Consider the following 19849-nt stretch of genomic DNA (forward strand, 5'->3'; position numbering starts at 1 on the left):
ACGTACACACACACACCCTGCTCAAGATGACATTTTGCCAAGTTCAAGTTCACCCTGGCTTCACTCCCAGGCATAAACCCTATGGAATGAACACTTCTCAGAGTCCCCAAGTGCGCCCAGCATGGGCATGACCCACAGTGGTGGTGGCAGGCAGTTGTGAAATTCTGGTGGGAGAATATTTGCGGAATGCAGGCATCCCTTTCGTTCCTCCAGCTCTTGTGAAAGAAGGATGAGAGTTTTCCCACACAGCACAAGTAGCTCCCAACCCAGGGTGGTCAGTCAGTTCCTTCTGCCCCTAACTTCTGCCGGCCAAAGCTGGGGCAGAGGGGAACACAGGATTTCGGGCCTCTCCTGCTCATAGCTCTGAGCGAGCTGTAAGCGGGCAGCAGAGCTCCTGGGACGGCCAGCCTCAAATAGACAAACCATCAAACCCCCCACCTCCCCAGTAGAGAGCAGCAGCCAGACTGGACCCACCCCGACAGGAGGCCTAGCCACTGCCAGACACCGGACAGCTCCCAGGAGAGCCGAGAAAAAGCCTGCCAAATCTGGCAGCAGAACTTATGTGTTTAGCTAAGATAAACTTGATCTGAAATGCTCCACCAGGCCTCTTCTAAACAGCTGGGTTCATAAAAAACACACAAGCATACAGACCAGACTAGCCCCAGCCTGGCAGTTTCCATCCCTCTGGCCCCAGCAGGCACCAGCTAAGAAGGGTGGCCTAGGGGTGGCAGGCCCTGGGGTCCTTCCAAAACCAGGGGAGATGGACTTCTCAAAGCCCCCCACCCCCAAAGCAGGCATAGGGTGGGGGTGGGGGTGGGGCTGGGGCTGGGAGGTCTTTCCGCCAAAGCCTGCCAACTTTGTCTTACCCAAACCCCACGACAAGGGACCAGCCTCTTCCTGCCCCAGCATTCCTGCCTGGGCATTCTCGGCCTTCAGTTCCCAAGAGCACTCCAACTCGCCAGCCTCCCAAAAGTAAAAATCACTCCAGACAGGTCAGCTCAGTCCACCGACTTCCCAAGCTCCCCCACCAAGAACCATCCTCCAGGCGGCTCGGCGGTCACATGATCCTACTCTTGGCCAGAGCAAGCATCCAAGCATCCAAGCCCTGATCCATGGCTCTCCGGGATCAAACGGCTGCCATCCCTGCCTCCCAGAAGGGAGTCTCTGCAGGCTGTCCCATGCTGGGCTCTAACTTCCCGCGAGACTGGCAGCCCTCCCCAGCTGCCTGGGGGAGGCAGAGGCAGCCGTACAATGAGGGAGCCAGGCTCTGGGAGCACACCCTCCCCGGCCCTGCCCTGCCCCACCTCTGGGCCAGGCTGGGCCCCTGGCCAGCTTGCCCGCCCAATCCCACACGCCTCGAGGGGCAGAGGGTGCGGGAGGCAGGGAGGACCCGTGGCGGGGGGCCACGCAGCCCCCAAGCCTGCAAGGAGAGAGCGATGCCCAGCCTGTAATTACGCCTGCTCGGCTCCTGCCAGCCTCAGCCTATAAACACCGAGGATTACATAAGTCCACCCCTCCTGTGGAGAAGCCCAAAGTAGGAACGTTCTCTCCCAGCCTTGGCGGCGGTAAGTAATAATGCTTTGTTGCCATGGGAACCCTGGCCAGTTTCCAAAAGACACTGAGGAGCCCGAGCAGAGCTCCAGCACCAGGAGGGAGGCCTTTTTATAGCTTGGGCCTCCCCCCATACCCACCAGCAGCCCCCAGGCTCAGGAAGACTCAACCTAAAGGTCCCGGCTGGTGGGCTTCAACTTTCCAGAAGTCCCCCACCCCTTTCATCCCAGTGCAGTCGAGGCCTTCATTCTGCCCCAGAGCCAGCTGAGGTCTGGGGACAGCCAAGGGTTTGAACCTGGGTCCGTTACATTCAGAGCATCTCTGGCCCAGGGTCAGCTGGGAAGGGGTAGGGACAGGAGCTCCCAGCCTGGGATCCAGTGAGACGGCAGCTAGTTCACAGGATCTCCGGTGATAGACAACCACTGAGTAAAGGCCCACCACATGCCAGACTCTAGGCCAGGGGTTGGGGGCTATAAAGAGAAAACAGAAAGAGGCCTTGCCCTCAAGAAGGTGGCCTGGCAGAGGGACCCAGGAGGCAGACTCACTCCACTATTCAACAGTGGGGCAAGATACAGAATCCCTCTGTGCCTCAGTTTCCCCATCTATAAAAAAAGATTTTAAAGAGGAAGAAAGAAAAATCAGCCCTGCCCTACCCCCAACCTCCCAGGGCTTATGTGAGAATAAGGTAAGATCACAGATGGTAGGGTGCGCCAGGTCTCTTTAACTCACCCAACACTAAGGTTTCATCTGAAATCAGCTCCTTGGGAAGAGAGATGCTCCTTTCTAGAAGGGGGACCAGACTCTGCAGGCCCCTCAAGGGTAACTAGGAGAAGGCAGCTCCCCAAAGGCACGCCAGGCTGGGGAGGAGCTCACCAGGCTGCAGGACTAGAATTCTGGGGCAAGGAGATCTCCATGACCCTCCACCACCAGAATGCCATCCTTCTCCCCCTGCCTCCACCTCCCCCAAGGAGGAGCAGCCCTGGTTGTGCCCCCTGTTCAGATTCTAAGGGCAGAGGAAGTTCAAACCCCCCCAGGGAAGCACAGATCCCCATTTCCCTGGCTCCAGAATGATGCCCCCTCACTGATCCCAAGTGATCTACAAACCTCTAAGCATTCTAAATACTGTCCTGACCTCAAACATAGAGCCAGACAGATGGGGAAAGAGCCATAGATGGAGGTGATGCTCTGTGACAGGCACTGGACTGAGCTGCACAGTCCCTGCCCTGGGGAAGCTCACCTCCTAATGGAGGGGACAAGGAGGAAAGTAACCCCATACAAACAAAGAATGCACAGGGGTGGGCCCTCTCCAGGGCAAGGAAGGAGGAGGCCAGGAGAGGATGGAACAGCATCCCAAGCACTAGGCAGCACCAGTGTGGAGGTGGAGCATCCAGAGGAAGGAGTGCCAATGGGGCCACTGGGAGCCAACGGCTGGGACGCAAAGTCAACCCTGTGACATCAGGACTGTGCTGACTGGACCCATGTGCAGCAAGGAAAGACGATGGGGTAACTGGGCAGGGCCAATCAGCCAGGCTGGGAAAACCCCTGGCACACAAAGCCAAAGACTCCACGTTCCTGTCCATGGTGGCCCCCATGTGAGGAAAAGGGTGGACAAAGGTGGCTCCTCAGCCATCCTGGGCACACTCCAGCATCAGCAGAAGTGCCCACTGTGCCAGGGGCTTGGAGGGATGCCAAGTGGGAACCCTGTGTCTGTCCACAAGAAGCTTATAGTCTAGAAAAGATAGAAGGATGAGAGGAGAAAGGGGAGTGGAGGCAGGAGAGGAAGGGGAAGGAAGGAAAAAGAAAGAAGGAAGGAAGGAAGGAAAGAAGGAAGGAAGGAAGGAAGGAAGGAAGGAAGGAAGGAAGGAAGGAAGGAAGGAAGGAAGGAAGGAAGGAAGGAAGGAAGGAAGGAAGGAAGGAACGAAGGAAGGAAGGAAGGAAGGAAGGAAGGAAGGAAGGAAGGGAAACAAAAAGAAGAGAGAAAAGGAGAAAGAGGGACAGGAGAGAAGGGAAGAGAGAGGGGAAGGAGGGGGAAGACAGACAGAGAGGGGCTCAAAGCCCTTCCCCACAAGGGTCTCCCCATCTGCCCTCAAGCACTCCCAGGGGCTGGATCAGCACAAGGGAGAAGAGCACAGACCAAAGGATTGTCTTTGTAGGCCCAGGGCCTAGCACAGAGTAGATGCATATTAATAAATACCTGCTGATGGAGGTATCCACTCCTCAGAAACAGACTTGAATCTGGAATCGGAATCTGGGCCCAGAGCTCCCCCATGTGACCTCTCTGGGCTTCAATTTCCCCTTCTGTGAAATGGACTGGACTGAGCATGGCCAGAATCCCTCCACAACATGGATGTGCTCTCTGGGGCAGAGAACACATGCAATCTGCCAGCCAAGAGCCCTGGGTTACAAATGTTGCTCTGATACTGGCCAAGACATTTCCCCTGGCTGGGCCTCAGTTTCCTTGTCTATAAAATGCAGATAATAAAACATGCGATACCAATCCCAAAGGGATGGTGAACTTCAAGTGCCATCAATCACCCCCATTCGTGGTCATTATTATTAGAGAGTAGTAGGAAGGGCTCTTCAGGTCCAATAACCAGCATGGGCAAAGCAAAGGAGGTGGGACTATCCACAGAAACTATTCCTCTTCTACTGCCACAACATTTCAACTGGGGACTGACCTTTCTCTACTGTGGCAAGCGATTAGGGCCTGAGATCCCAGCACCCCAATCCATCATCACTCCCACCTTGGCGTCACACTCCACCACCCAGGGAAGGAACAACAGCTCCTCAGAAAAGCTGCACCCTTGGAAGCCTGCCAAAAAGGACAGGGAGAACAGTTACCAGCGGGGAACAAATCCCAGCTTGTGTGCGGAGAAACAGCCGACTCAGCACAACACCGCCAGGTTCCGATGAAAAAAACGATATCCCGGTGATGACTTAATGACATTCCTTTCCGCTTATTTAGGTCCACAGGCAAATTTAATTTAAAGGGAAAAAAAGAAAATACATTTTAAAGACACATTAGTGTCTAAGTAAATCCAAGCAGTTTCCAAAGCTGATTAGGAGACAGGCCACAGGAGCCTCTGGAACCAAATCTGAGCGAAGATGGCGCCACTAAGGCTCGGGATCCCGAGGAATTCACGGGTGGCCCGGGACAAGCGGTTTGGCCCTGCTTCTACCTCCGAAAATGAAGGGGTTAGCATGGATAGCTCCTCAACACCTTCCGGCTCTCCAGGGGTGACCTGTGTCCTGGCAGAAGCACTGGAGACAAGGGCTTTATCAATGTGGGAGGACAGGTCCTGGCCATGGCATGGTGAGGTGTGCTGGAAGGTTGAGTGCCCAGGTCAATCGGGTACACGCAGACCCTGGTTCCATAGGCTGCCTCTGCTACTTAGGAGGCACAGGTGAGCACGTGTACAGGCAGCGCTTTGCAAACCCCTCCAGCACCCTCAGAAGGCCCCTGGACTGGGAGTCAAAACACCTGAGTGCAAACCCTGCCTCAGTCAGGTACCAGGACCAGCCTGGGTGAGTCATCTGATGTCTGACTCAGTAAAATGGGATCCTAATAGCCGACACCTTACAAAGCTGCTGCGGCAGCCAATGAGCTGCAATGAAGAAGGTGAACGCCACCAACACGCTAGCAGATCATCATCTCTGTCCAAGCATGGACTCTGCTGCTCCCGTCACATCACTCGTCTCCACTGGCTCAACACGTCCTTTGGACCAGGGCTGTAACGCCAAGCTAGAAGGGCTGCTAGAGATGACTCCAGCCCACCCTCTGCTTACAGAGACAGGGTCACCTGCATCCTAAGTAGGAGAGTCTGCTCTGCGGACAAAGCCTGCAGGGAGCTTCCACTTTACAGGGCATGTGTACACAGTGAGAACAGGACGGAATTTGTCCAGGAGGCCAAGGAGGCCAAGGAGGCCAAGGCAAGGAGGAGGGGTGTGGGAGGGAGGCAGAACATCTCCTAAAAGGAAAAAACAAGGCAGTGGATGTGGCAGGGAGCAAGTAGGGGCCCAGATGAGCTTGCATTCTGCTCTGAGTTTCAGGGAAAAGATGGGACATCAAAGATGGAGAAGGAATGGCCAACCCAAAAGACCGCCACCTGCCTCAACATTCACATTCCTAAGTGTTCTCAACGGCTGAGGAAGAAAAACCACTTGACAGACAGAGGAGCTAAGGAAAGAGGTGGGCAACAAGTGTCTGCTGCTATGACTCACACCCCATACCTGTCCCTTCTGCTCCATTCACACCACTGGCCTCCCCACCTCTCTGCTGGACATTGTGTCCTAGCCCAGGGACCTCCCCAGAGCCCCCAAAACGCAGGCCTGACACACTGATGGCTCAAGACCCTGGGCCTGGCACTTTGGGCCACTCCCCACCCTGGACCTAGCTCCGATCTCTCATGAGGGATCGTGTCATCTCCCATCTCCTAGAATTCACACACGTACACGGGACGCCAGACAAATCAAGTCAAGTCAACAAGCATTTATTAAGTGCTTACTGTGTGCCTGGCCAGAAGTTCATTTCCCTCCTCAGTTCTATGGGCTAAAATCCTTTTGAGAGGATCATGGATATAGGTCTGGAAGAGCTCTCAGTGATCATCTCCTCCAGTGCCTGGCACATAGTAGGTGCTTAATCCTTGGTTCTGCACCAAAGGCTCCCTTCTTGCCTCTAGAGCACTCCTCAATCTGGCTCCAACCAGCCCTTCCTTCAAGCCTAATTTCACCTTCTTCCTCTATGTACACTCCAAATTTGTACAGATTGGCCTGGGCACTCAACTTTCCAGCACACCTCACCATGCCATGGCCAGAACCCATCCCCCCACACTGATAACACACTTCCCTCCTCCACTCCACCTCTTCTAATGTTTAAGCTTCTTTCAAGGAGACACTGGTCTTCAGAGATGAGAAACCCTGATACACAAACCTAGGCCCTGGTTCCTCTAGGAAATTCCACCAACACCCAGACCAGCTGACCAGTCACACACAAAGACACTCCAAAAAAAAAAGAAGAAAAAGCTTTCAATCCACAACAGTGTGTAGCATGTCTCAATACCTGGCCCAGGGTTGGCTACGTGCCATGACCCACACCCAAGCCCTTGCCCACTCTTTCTTCCAAGAATCCTCTCTTCCCAACCCAGAACACAGCCCCATTCACAGAGGCTGGACAATTCCCCCAGAATGGGAGCGGGGAGGTGGGATGGGGGAATAAAAGGAGGGGGTAGAGGGCTAGAAATTCATCCCAAACCTCAGAAGCCACGTGGGCTAAGCATGGAGCTCCCTGGCTCATGCTAATGGTGTCAGGAATCCCCAGGTCACCAGAGTCTAGCAAGCTGGTGTTAGTCAGGGCCCAGAAGCCAGCTGCCACTGCAGTGACCAACTAAAATGTGAGTGGGTGAGAGAGGTCAGAGATGGGGAGAAGGGGGTGGGCAGCCAGAGTTGGCTGATCTTATCCCCAGGCCAGGCAAGATAAAAACAACCCAGAGGAAACCAAGATGGAATCTGACCTGGGAGACTAATCGACAATACATCTAAAAATAAATATAAATTTTTTAATGATTTCTAAAAGAAACTTAATTCTTCATTACCAAGGCCAGGGTCTCAGAGCAGAGTGGCTGCTACGAATCACACCCAAGGAAGAAAATCCTAGGCAAAGAAAAAAACCCTTTAATACTATTTTTTCCAGTACTTAAAGGAAACCTTGAAATCACTCCATTAAAATGGAAAAGTTAAAACCTTAGCAATTTTTAAGAAGAGAAGGAAACAGTCCCTGCTTTTATTTTTTTTAATTCTTTTTTAACCATTCCCACACCCCAGCAGCTGTGAGCTGCCAGCTGTCCGGGCTAATTACGTGTACGAGACTCATTTTCCAACTATGGCGTTCATTAATCTGGAGAAGCTGTTTTCAGCTCTCCTCCACACCATGGGCCCAGAGCAAGGGATTCAGACCCTGGAGCTGGGAGGAGGGCCTGGCTTCAATTCTGCCCAGGCCTGTACCCCAACACCCACACTCAGGGTCCCTGGAGGCAGGTGTGTGAGCTCGAGGGGTCCCAATACATCCTGGAGAGAACCCCATTTCCGTGCCTCCCTCACTACCGCCAGTGACGGCAGGCTCTGCTCCATGGGACAGACAATGTTGTCCTCCGAGGAGAGGAGACTGCTGGTCCAAGATTTTGAAAACAGCATTCCTGCTTCATAGTGCAGTCCCCAGAAAACAACATTTAACTGCATGAGAAATCACTCCCAACTCCAGGCACAGGCATCCCAAGGTCCTGCCTCCCCCAGATCTCCCCTCTAGGGAGGGGATGGGGAGTCATGCCCGGGTCACCGGACTCCTTCACAAGAGGAGAGAGACAAAGGGAGAATGGGAGAGAGCCGGTGCTCTGAGTCAGGAGCTGGATTTGCATTGCAATGCAGTCCTTTACTGATTTAAGCTGTCCATCAACAGGCATCTATTAAGTACCTACTATATACCAGGCACAGAGGATATACTTTTTCTTTAAGGCAAATGTTCCTGCCCTCAAGGAGTTTACAATCCATGGGGAGAAATATGCATAAGTAAGTTTATACAAAATAAATGCAAAGTCGTTTAGGGAGGGAGGGCACGAGGTGAAGGGGAACAAGCATTTATTAAGCACCTACTCTGTGCTGGGGGCTCCCCAAGCTCTTCATTTCTTCACCTTTAAAGTGAGCGGTTTGGACTGGGTCCGTCCGCATGGATATCCGATTCTCTGCTGCAAACCAGTCAGGGCCAAACACACAAACCATTGAGGCTTCCAAAGTCTTTACCTCAGAAATAATGACTCAAGCACGGACCCCGTTCCAGGCTCTGGGCTAAATGCCCAAGACACAAGGATGCCAAGTTCCTGCCCACCAGGTGCTCCCCATCCACTCCCTTCCAGGAGAACTTGGGGGCTCCCCCATCACAGCCTTCCAGAATCACCTTCTACCTTCTTGGCTTCAGTACTTGGCTGGGCACACTGCTGGGTACACAGCTGGCACTAAATAAATGCTGACCAACTGCCCAGAATTGTCTGAATGCTGCCTCCCCCAATCGGCTGTGAGCTCTGAGAGGAATGATTGCCTTTGGCCTTCCTCTCTATGCCCAATGCTTGGCACAATGCCTTGTGTATATACAGCAGGCACTTAATAAATGATCGATGGGGTCTTTGACATGTGTCTTTGAACAATTCACTTCTTCAAACCTCAAGTGTCCTCGCCTGGGAAATGGGAATACCAGCACCCTTTGCCCTCAGGGAGCTGTGAGAAGATGAACCGAGGGCTGGCAGAGGGTGAGCGCTTTGTGCCCATCCAGGCTTAGCAGTGACCTTCATCAGGGAAGCTTACTTCCACCACTGGGAACACAAGGGTGGCCCCAGACCTGCAGGCTCCCGAGCCCCGAGCCCCTCCCCACTTGTGGCCAGGACTCCCCCGGGCACCGAGACAGCCGTGAGATGAAGTGGAGTCCAGCGCCAGAGGGACCCCCCAGCCTGAGAAAAGGCTCACATGGCACCACACAGCCAGAAAAGGCCACGGTGTCTGAGCCCTGCATTTTACAGATGAGGTGACTGAGGTCAAGGGCCCCCAGAGGCCACCGAGCCCAACCTCAGGAGCTGACCTTTGATTCAACCCCTTATTACAGATGGGGAAACTGAGGCTCTGGGAAGGGAAGGCCTTGCCCAAGGGGACATAAGTGTAAAGTGTCTGAGATGGACTTTGTGGCCTTGGGCCTCCTGACCCAAAGCACCACTCCCAGCATTCTACCAGATTCTTCCTCTCAAAGGTAAGGCTTAAACCCAGGTCTTCCCACCCATCAATTAATCAATCAACAAACCCCATGTGCCTCCTTGGAAGGCAGTAAGTTGTGCAAGGGCTAGGCCACTGATGGCTGCAGGTCAAAGGTCTGAGTACGAATCCTCCCCTCTGAGCTGAGGGGGACACTCAGAGGGCCTGTTGTTTCTCCCATCCCCAAAGTCTCAGTTCAACTCCCAGCTCTCGGGGCATGGAGACTGAGAAGGTCACACAAGCCCCAGAAAAAAGGCAGCTTAGCTGAGCCGGCCAAATGCTGGCCAAGCCTGCCTAAAAGCTGAAGTCCAAGTCAACCAGCATTTATTAAACATTCCTTGTGTTCTCTGGGGACAGCACCCCTCTCCAGCAGCATCCCTTCCAATGGAAGACCACTCCTAAAAAGCAGCTGGAAAGATGGAATATAGGCAGAGAAGTGCCCTGGGGGCCTGGATAAGGATGGGAGAGCCAGGAGTGAAGCATGGCTTGCCTGGGGTGGGGCTCCTCAACCGATGAGAGGAGGGGGTCGGGTGGAGGGAGGCACACTGACAGAGGCGGTGACTTCCCAGGTGAAAAGGCTGCTGGGATATGGTGCAGAGCCAAGAGAAGATTAATCTTAAGTCCTAACCTTTTTAAAAGATTTCTCTCCAACCCCACACCCCAGTCCCTGGCACAGAGAAGCCTGGTAAATTCTGAACCAAGATGAGCTGGCCGGTATCTGCTGAGAGGCAGCCCCAGGGTTCCAAGACTCCAGGGTTCTGCAACTAGCAACGTAACCCAGGACAAACCACACCCTCCAGGTCTTAGTTTCTTCATTTGGGAAATGAGGGAGGAGGAGTTGCCCACCCACCCCCTCCCCCGCCCCCAAGCTCTGCATCCTAGGATCAGGTAACTCAAAAATGCAACCAACAAAAAAAGAAAAAAATCCACCCACATGAAAAAAGCCTGAAAGCAAAAGGTACCTGTTTTCATTCTGTCTAAAAGGAAGGAAAAATCCCCTGGAAGGGATCCAAGCACCTCAACTGCTCAAGGGTTTGTAAATCTCTGAAGCCACCCCTTCCAAGTCTCAGGTTCCACTTCAGGCTCTCCCTGAATCAACTCTGAGACAGTCAGAGACAGACAGAGCTGCCTTAGGCTCTGAGCCCAAGCTAGCAACCCAAGCTGCTAGAAAAGTCGCCTACCTACAAGAGGTTTAAAGGGAAGGCAAACTAGAAAAGGGAGCGTCAAGGAAGTGGATGGTGGGAGGGAGATGTTACAGATGGGCTGTGTGACTGTAAAATGGGAGTGACAGTAATGGGAGCACCAGCTCCCAGAGAGAGGACCAATAGAGATCATATCTGTATAAAGTGCTTTGCAGAACTCCAACAGCTACAAAAATGCTATTATCATTATAGAAAAATCCACTCTAGGATCAGAGACTAAGGGTTAAAAAGAACCTCCGAGGTCCTCTCTGTCCAGTCCAACCCTCTCATCATTTTACAGATGGGGAAACAGGTAGGCAGGCAGAGGTTAAGGGACTCACCCAGATTCATAGAGCTAAGCAGTGTCTGAGGTGGGATTTGAACTCGGGTCCATCCTTAAATTCCAAATCTAGTCAACTCTGGGAGCTAAATGTCTCTAACAACTGGTCATCCAAACTCTACTTCAAACCTTCCAGCAAAGGTGAACCCACTCTCTGCCCAGGTGACCCATTCCACTCTTGGAGAGATCTGGAAGCCTTCCATAACATGTCTCAATGTGCCCACCTCCTGACCCCTTCCTCTCATTACTCCTGGCTCTTCCCTCTGGGACAGAGCAAAATGACTCTGACCTCTCCCCTCCCTCCCACCTTGGACAGCAGGCTGAGTCTGGGCCTCCAGACAGGTGCCCAGATGCCAGTGCCCTCTCCCTCCCACCAGCTCCCCCTGGGCTTACTCTGCCCAACTTCAGTAGGGCTGGTGGAGAACCAGACTGTTTCTTTCCGATGTCTTTGTCTCTGTATCTTATCCCCGACAGGAGACAGGGAATGGACAGACCTCTGGCTAATGAAGCTTCATCGATAGCTTCTTGCCAATATCCCAGAGCTGCCCAGCACGCTGACAGGCAGCCCAGGGCTGAGGGTCCTGCCCACAGCCACAAAGGGCCGAGGCCTGATGTGAAATCAGGATCTCCTGACTGCGTCCAGCATTCTCCCTACCGTGCCAACAACGTCTAGAGAGCAGGCTAGGCAAACGTACTATCCCATGGCCCAGGTCCCATCTGACATCCTTCTGCTAAGTGTTTCTATGGCCTTGGACAAATCACTTCACATCCCTCATTTTCCTCATATCAAAGGGAACCAGGGAGAGGGAAGAGGCCTCTGTGGTCTCAAAGGTCCAGTTCAGCCATCCACCCCACAATCCACGATTTATCCAACCTATCAGTGGGATTAGAATCCAGGTTTCATAGCTTATTTACAACTCCAATATGCCAGTGAAAAGGTATCCTTACCAAGAAGCAACACTAACTGGGACAAGGAATGGGAATGGCCTTAATTTTCCCCATCTGGGTGACAGGTACAGTACCCACTGCCTCCTTCTCCACTGTGACCGGCAAAGACAAATGGAATGAGAGAGACAAACATAGAAATTACCATAATCCTTTCACTCCTGAGTACATGCAGGGTGGGCAAAATCAGTCCCTGTACCCACCACCTGAGCAGGAAGAGTCTGAGGGAGTTCCTAGCACAGACAAGAACAACGCTCTCAAGTCCTGTATCTGATACCTCCGTCCTTGTGCCAGCTGGCTGACACGGCCCTGGCATCCAGAAGAGATAGTGAGAACACAGAGCCAGAGAGCCAGCAACTCAACTCTACATTATTTCTGGGGAAGAGCCCAGGACCTGTTTTTCTCACATGCAAGCACACCTCAAAGAGATTTTTTTTTTTAAAGAAAAAGCACCAATTCAAGTAAAGCTGCCTTACAAGGAACATCAACCAGAGTATAAGAACTCACTTTACAGAAGAGGAAATCACTGCATCATAACCATTTAGGAGCTGGAAGGGACTTCAGCAGCCAGCTGGTCAACCCACAAGCAAAGCAGGGGTCTTCCCCTTTTCTTGTGATGCACCCCTTAAACAGTGACACCCCCCAACCTTCTCAAAATGGTCTTAAGTGCAAATATTACACAGGATTATGCCACAAAACCTAATGATACTAAAATGCAATCATCTCCCCAATAGATAGAAGCCAAAAAATATAAGCAGGCAGTTTTCAGTAGAAGAACACAGAACTATCAAGAATGATATGAAAAAATGTTTTAAATCACTAATAGTTAGAGAAATGCAAATGAAAACAACTCTGAGGTACTGCCTCACCCCTAACAGATTGGCTAAACTGACAGAAAAAAATGATGAATGTTGGAGGGGATTTGGAAAGACTGAGATACTAACGCCTTGTTGGTGGAGTTGTGAACTGGCCTACTGAGACAACCATTCTGGAGAATGATCTGGGACTAGGTCCAAAGGGCTCTAAATCTGTGCATACTCTCTGACCTAGCAGTGATACCCAAACCACTATCCCAAAGACATTTTACAAAAAGGGCACAGGACCTATTTGGACAAAAATATTTAGAGCAGCTCTTTTTGTGCGGCCCATCATTTGGGGAACGGCTGAACAAGCTGCAGCAATGACTGTGATGGAATCCTCCAGTGCTCTAAGAAATGAGAAGCAGCACACTTTCAGGAAAACCTGGGAAGACTCTATGGCCCGATGCAAACCAGGAGGACATCCAGCCAGTAAGAGCGAAGCTGTACAACCATCAGCCACCAGAGATCGGCAGCTGTCCTCAGCAATACAAAGATCCAGAACAATCCGAATGACTTACAGTGAAAATGCTGTATCTACCTCCACAAAGACAACGGGTCTGAGTGTGAGCTGAAGGATACATTTTTCACTTTCTCCATTTTTCTTAGCTTTTTTTTTTTTTTGAAACTTGGCTAACATGGAACTAGGTTTTGTGTGATTTCACGTATATAATTGATATTATTTCCTCAGTAGGAAGGGGAGAAAGCTGGAGGGAGGGAGGGAATCTGGAACTCAAAAACAATTTTAAAGAATGTTAAAAATAGTTTTTAAATGCAATTATTAAAGTATTTAAAACAAAAAGAATTCACAGACCCCAGATTCCTCAATACTAAACAAATTCCTACCATATCATTCCTAACAAGTGGGAGTTCAGCCTCTGCTTGAAGACTTGCAAGGAAGGGGGTCTAAGTCTACATGGGCTTCCCTCCCCTAGCAAGCTCCCTCATGGATTCAAAATAGTATCTGACTTATGGGGAACTTTTTGGTGCTGGGAGGGGAAAATTATGGCATTTGGAGTTGGGAGGACTCAAGTTCAAGACACAGCTCTTCCCAGAGATGAGAGGAGTGTGGAATAGGGGAACCCCCCAGCAAAGATCTCAGGGAGCAGAGAAGCCAGGTCAGTCCCCATGGCGGGGGAGCAGTACACATCCCCCTCTTCCCAACCCAGAGCCACCAGAGGAGCACATGAAGCAGCCCAGCTAGGACTCCGCTGCCCTCTTGCTTGCCAGGGCCCACCTAAAGCCTTCCTATGTAAAGTTTCCTCCCCTCTGCTCCTCTGATCAGACCCTGCATCTCTGGCCCTGCCCTGGGCCTGAAGGAGCCCAGAATCCCCCTCTCTTCTCTGCCCTGTCCTAAAGGCTGTCCTTGTTAGGCATACATTCAGTGCAGTGCCCATCCTCCTAAGGCTCTGACCCTGCAGCTGACCTCTCCTCCACATGTGCACCATCTTCCCCAATCTGCCTCCTTTTCTTTGTACCTACCCCCCAGCATGTAGAACAGCGCTTGGCACACAACAGAGGCAGTTAGGTGGTGCCATGGGGCACAGAGTGATGGGCCTGGAGTCAGGACATGAGTCTTCCTAAGCTCAAATCCAGACTCAGACACTTATTAGCTGGGTGACCCTGGGTAAGTCACTTAACCTTTCTAAGACACCCTGCACCCCCCAAGCTCCCAGCTCTACTGAAATAAGAGGTCAGGTGAAGGAAACAGAGATAGTGCTCTAACATGCCTGTAAGATGCCCCAAGGCCTTTTACAGGCTTATAGCCAAAGCAGAACGACCTCCAAGGTCGCTAGGTCAGCTGTCATGGAGCTGACAAAGCAAGAGCAGAGACTGAAATTCAAGCCTCTGACCCATGAGATCAGAGATGCTGAGCAGCTGAATGCCCCCACCCCAGGGCACCTCATCTAAACCCCTCATCTTAGGGAATGGATGCCTTACCCAGGGTCATAGAACCAACCAACGTTTAAACTAAAGTCGGGGATTCTGGGCAGGGAATGGACCTCAGGGGTCCCATAGACCAACCTTCTGGTTTTATCTAGGAGGAAATAAGAACCTCCAAAAAATCAGGTGACACAGCAAATACAGGGTTTGAACCCACATCAAGTTTTCAAATCTAGCACTCTATAGTCATGAGCTACACAGGTCTTCTTAAATAATTAATTAAGTAGCTAGCATTTATAAAAAGTTTAAGGTGTGCAAAGCACTTTACAAATATCTCATTTTATCCTCACAACTCTAGAAGACAGGGGGTAGTAACATCCCCATTTTACAGATGAAGAAACCGAGGCACGGTGGTTATATGGTGTGCCCCCAGGGTTACACAGTTTGTGTGTGAGGCCAGATCTGAACCCAGGTCTTCCTGATGTCCGTATCCTTCTCTCCTGCCTGCTGCCCCTCTCAATCACTGCCCACCTACCTTTGCCTAAAAAAATCACTGGGGCTATTGCCCCCAATAAACAATCCATTTTCTTCACAGCGTCCTGGTGAGGCCAGACAGGCATTATCACCATCCTCGTTTTGCAGATGAGGAAACTGAGGTTTGAGATTCAAAAGCAGAAACTATGATTCAAGGAGGATGCTGTTTTGGAGGACAGCCATGCCTACCCCCCAATCTGAATCCCACAGACAGAAATACCTGAGAAAAGGGAGATATATTAGCTAGAAATATGTAACAGAACTAGAGATTAAAAACAAGTGAAATTATTAGGCAGGCATCCATACATAATTATAAATTTCATGTAATTAGGCACCCTGCTAATTTCATTACTTGTTTATTTACTGACTGCTTATTTAATTTACCTGCTTTTCCCAAATAACTATCTTAAAAAGCCCCTCCAGTCAAGAAATGACCCCTCCTGCCGACAACATCTCCCATCACACTGGGCTTTGAACCACCAGGGACACTCTGGTCCAAGAGCAGCTGCCCAGGGTAGAAGAGAGGAGAGGAGAAAGAGACTGGGATGGCAGGATCAATCACTCCCTGGGAAATATCCAGTTGGCAGGGACCCAGCCAAGTGTGCACATACACACATACGTACGTACGTGCAAACACACACACGCACACGTGCGTGCACACACACACATAGCCCAATACACCAGGGAGCACCAGCATCCTCCAGGATCTGTAGGGGAAGACAGCCGGTGCTGGGATACTGGATCCCCCAAAGCCTCCATTTGATGACACAGGGTCCAAAGCTCAGACATCCCTCTCATAGGCCTTTATCTCCCTCAGGAGCCTCTGATGCATGGAGACACTGGAACTTACAAATGCCTTCTAAAGAGGAACACTCTCCCCAAAAGGCCCTGGAAGAAGGCTCTCCTCCCCTACCATACCTTCATGGGACTGCCTTGGCCAATGTCCCTGCCAAGACCAGAAGGCTCAGCTACAGGGCACAGCCTGCGTGGGTACCAGGTGTACAACAGCAGCAGCAGCATCTGCATCCTCAGAAGGATGGCCCTCACCTACCTACAGAGACAGCCAGGGAGGGGAAAAGGCATCTGCAGATTCTCACATCAATCACAGCTTACTTGGGGCCAACTCCAAGGGGCAGGGAAGCCCCCAGGATGTAGAGGCTTGGGGTGTGAAAGAAGCTACTGTCTGTATGTTCCTGTGTGTGTGATGGCGTGACCGGATTTCCCCTGGGCATGATTAGGAGAATGGGCCTGCAGGGCCAGACGCTCTCATCCGTCAGCCTGATTTCACCGGCATGCCAACAAGATGGAGCTCATTAATTATGGTCATTTTGGAATGACCACAGGAGAGCCTGGGAGGCAGGACAGCCCTGAAGCCAGGGGGCCTTGGAGCCCCAGGGACCACCACCTGCAGCTTCCAAAGGGAGCCAGAGAAGCAAAGCTTGGTGCTAGATGCCCACAAAAGCCCTGACACCCCTAAATCTATGACCCTACACCCCTGCCCAGCCACTTTCAGGAATGCCAGCCCATAGTAGTCCCTTCCCCACTATTCCATTGCATGGCATAAAATTATCATGGGATCTTATCATGGGATAAGATCCTTGTCAGGATATCGACCTGGAAGAAGGGGGAATGCTGAACCCATTTTACAAAAAGGGGAAACTGAGGAGTGATGGTAAAAAGATGGAATACCAGTTTAGGAAGTTTTTCTCCCATCAACCTAATGACCAGTTATCCAAAAATGTAAAAAAGCTGCTTTGGGGGCCCATGGGTCCTCCTACCAGGAAAGACAGACTCCCCATTTGCTGTGATATAAGGACTGTGACAATTCCGAGCCCATTTTGTGGAGGAGGAAAGTCAGTGACAGCAACAGGTGCCTTCTCCATGTCCTCTGCTGGACCTGACTTCACAAGGTAGCTGGGAGACCAGCACTTTGTCCTACTCCCATCTTCCATCCTCTGGACCCAACACCCTCACATCTCAAAATGAGAGGTGGCCAGTAGCACACTGGACAGAGTCCAGAAGATCTGAATTCACATCCTGCCTCTGACACTTAGCAGCTGTGTGACCCTGGCCAACTCACATCCCCTCTCCCAGACTCAGGACCCCCCCATCTCAAAAATGGGGGTGAGTCTAGAGCACCTGGCAGCAGGCAGTCATAAGCACAAAATGAGATCACCCAGGTACAGCCCTCTCAAAGCCAGATAAATCTGATGCTCTGGCTTCATTTCTACAAACGTTTATTTGGAGAGGCCAGAGTCAAGGCACCTGGCCTCAAGCACGCCACCATCCCAGTTACCTTGGCCAAGTCACTTAACTTGGGCCTCAACACCAAAGACATTGCACCCATGTCCCTCCCATGACCCTGCAGCTGATCCTGAGTCTTGGCTTCTTCGTCTGTAGAATATGGGGGTGGGATTGGCTGGTCTCTGAGGTCTCTTCACTTCCAGGATCTAAGTCAGGAACTGCTTCTGTCTTGCCATAAGAGGTGAGATCCAGCTCGGAAATCTCCCCCACCACCCAAAGGCCCCTCAACAATCACCCTTGAAGACAATCACCCTTCTCCAAAGAGACACGGAGGAGACAGGCCAGGCCCCTCCACATGGCTCAGACCCTCCCACCTCCATCCTCTCCTCTCATCTCCAGGGTCTTCAGCCTCAAAGGGGGCCTGGCTTTCCCCCTGACCCCCTCCCCATCTTCCTTCAAACCATGATGGATCTGGCAGACAAAAGGGGCCTTTGCAGACCTCCAGTGGCCCATGAGTAGGACAAGCAGGTAAGTCAGGCACTGGAAGAGAGCTCCCCATTAGGCCCAAGACACAGATTGCACACACACACACACACACACACACACACACACACACACACACTGCTGAGCAGCTCCAGTTACAAAGGCTACACAAAACACTTCCTTTGGTGGGTGAGGGAGAAAGACATGAGCAAAGGAAAAGGGAAACCACAGGCTCCCAGCTACCAGAAACACCCCCCTCTCCCTCCCTTCCGGCAGAGCTGGGTGTCAGGACTTCTCTGACTGTTCAGTGATGTGAAGGGTAGTCTTGAGCAAGTTACTGAGGTTTGGGGTTTTTTATAAATATTTTGAAGGGTGTATTTCGACATAATTGATTTCTCTGTAAACCTATGTGTGTATTCTATGCTTTTAAAAAAATGTGATTCTGGGAGGGGTCCAGAGGCTTCCCCAGGCTGACTGCCCAAGGGGTCCAGGACCCAAAGAAGGTTACAAATTCTTGGACAAGATGGTTTCAAGGTCTCTCAACGTTCCCTGAGACACTGTGACTGCTTCTGGTGGTCAGCCCAGGCTCGAGGGGGCCCCAAACACTGCCTCCATCTAGGCACTGAGAACCAGGACAAAAAAATGGAGAGGGGGAGGAATCTTCTAAAGATTTTGTTTTGGGGGAGGGGTCTGAGAAGGAGAGAAAAATGCTTGATATTTTAAAAAGTTGTCCCAAAAGGAGGCAGTGTATACAGGTAAGTAATGTCAGGGGGAGCCCTCCAGGAACAGGCAAGTCTCCCTTCTTTCTGCCTGCAAGCCCCTCACAGCCAGCAGACTGCCTTGTTTCTCTCCATATCCTCCATGTTTCCTTAGCAGTTTAACACAGAGCCTTGTCCACCAGTCAATAGTGGGTGAATAGGCACCCGTTGAGCACCTACTGTGTGCCAGGCTCTATGCTTAGCGCTTTACAAGGATCACATCATTTGATCCTCACAACAATCCTGGGAGGCGGAGGCATAATATTATTATCCTCATTTTAAAGCTGAGGAAACTGAGGACCACAGAGGTGAAATGACTAGCCCAGGGTCACTCAGCTAGTAAGATCTAGAGTAACATTCGCATTCAGGTCTTCCCAACTGCAGGCATGGCATTCTATCTGCTGCACCACCTGACTGGTTTGTGTTTAGAGCTGTAAGAACCCTGAATAAAGATGACTGTGGAAGGAAGGCAGGAAGGCAGGAAGGCAGGAAGGCAGGAAGGCAGGAAGGCAGGCAGGCAGGAAGGAAGGAAGGAAGGAAGGAAGGAAGGAAGGAAGGAAGGAAGGAAGGAAGGAAGGAAGACTCAAGTCCTGATCCAGGTGGAGAGTGGAGCAGAGAACACCAGCTCTGACATGGAAGGCCAAGGTTCTACTCCTGGCAGCGACTCCACCTGCCGGGGCCGGGACCAGGCCCCCAGAAGCACAGCTGCCACATGTGCTCAGCTGGACTCTAGACCTGCCAAGGCCCTGGTCTCAAAGGTTGCTCTCAGGGCTCAGTCCTCTCTCCTTGGCCCGCCAATGCAAACAGCTCCTCAATCTTGGCGGCCACTCCAGGCTTCCCCAGGCAGCCGGATCCCTGTGTCCAATCAGATCCTGGGAACCGCCAGGTTTCCCACTTGGGTCCTAGGCCTGCTGCACAGTCCCTCTGCCACTCACAGCTGAGAGGGCCACTGGGGAAGCCAGGGACAGTCAAAGTAACTAGGTGAGTAGGGGGAAGAGGGGTCAGGATATGTAATTTCAATGTCCAGAAACTGGTGAGTGAGGAAACCCTGCCCCGGGCCCTGCATCCTACCCATATACAGAGATCTCAGGGCCTAGGTATAGGAAGACCCCCCCAGGCACCAAAATGTTTATGGGGGCATTTATAACAAAGCATATTTATATATGCCAAAGGATCAGGGAAAAGGTCAGCAAGTCCTAGACATGAACATCATGAGATGGTGCTCCGCAAGAAACAACAAATTCAACAAATTCAGGGAAATATGGCAAGACTTATATGAGTTGA

The 19849-nt window shown here is 51.5% G+C and overlaps 1 protein-coding gene across 11 annotated transcripts in view; it reads right to left on the reverse strand.

Annotated features, from left to right (window-relative positions):
* Positions 1-19849, reverse strand: part of NCOR2 (nuclear receptor corepressor 2) — a 359203-nt gene that overhangs the window by 294550 nt on the left and 44804 nt on the right. For 2 of the 11 annotated variants that reach the window (XM_072600701.1, XM_072600690.1), the window contains exon 1: positions 867-1253. The exons of the other annotated variants lie outside the window; for them this stretch is intronic. The gene's annotated coding sequence lies outside the window, so the exon portion shown is untranslated. Of the gene's footprint in view, positions 1-866; positions 1254-19849 lie in introns of those variants that run through there. 11 annotated transcript variants of the gene reach the window in all.

This window comes from Notamacropus eugenii, chromosome 4 (assembly GCF_028372415.1).
Source record: "Notamacropus eugenii isolate mMacEug1 chromosome 4, mMacEug1.pri_v2, whole genome shotgun sequence".
NCBI lineage: Eukaryota > Metazoa > Chordata > Mammalia > Diprotodontia > Macropodidae > Notamacropus > Notamacropus eugenii.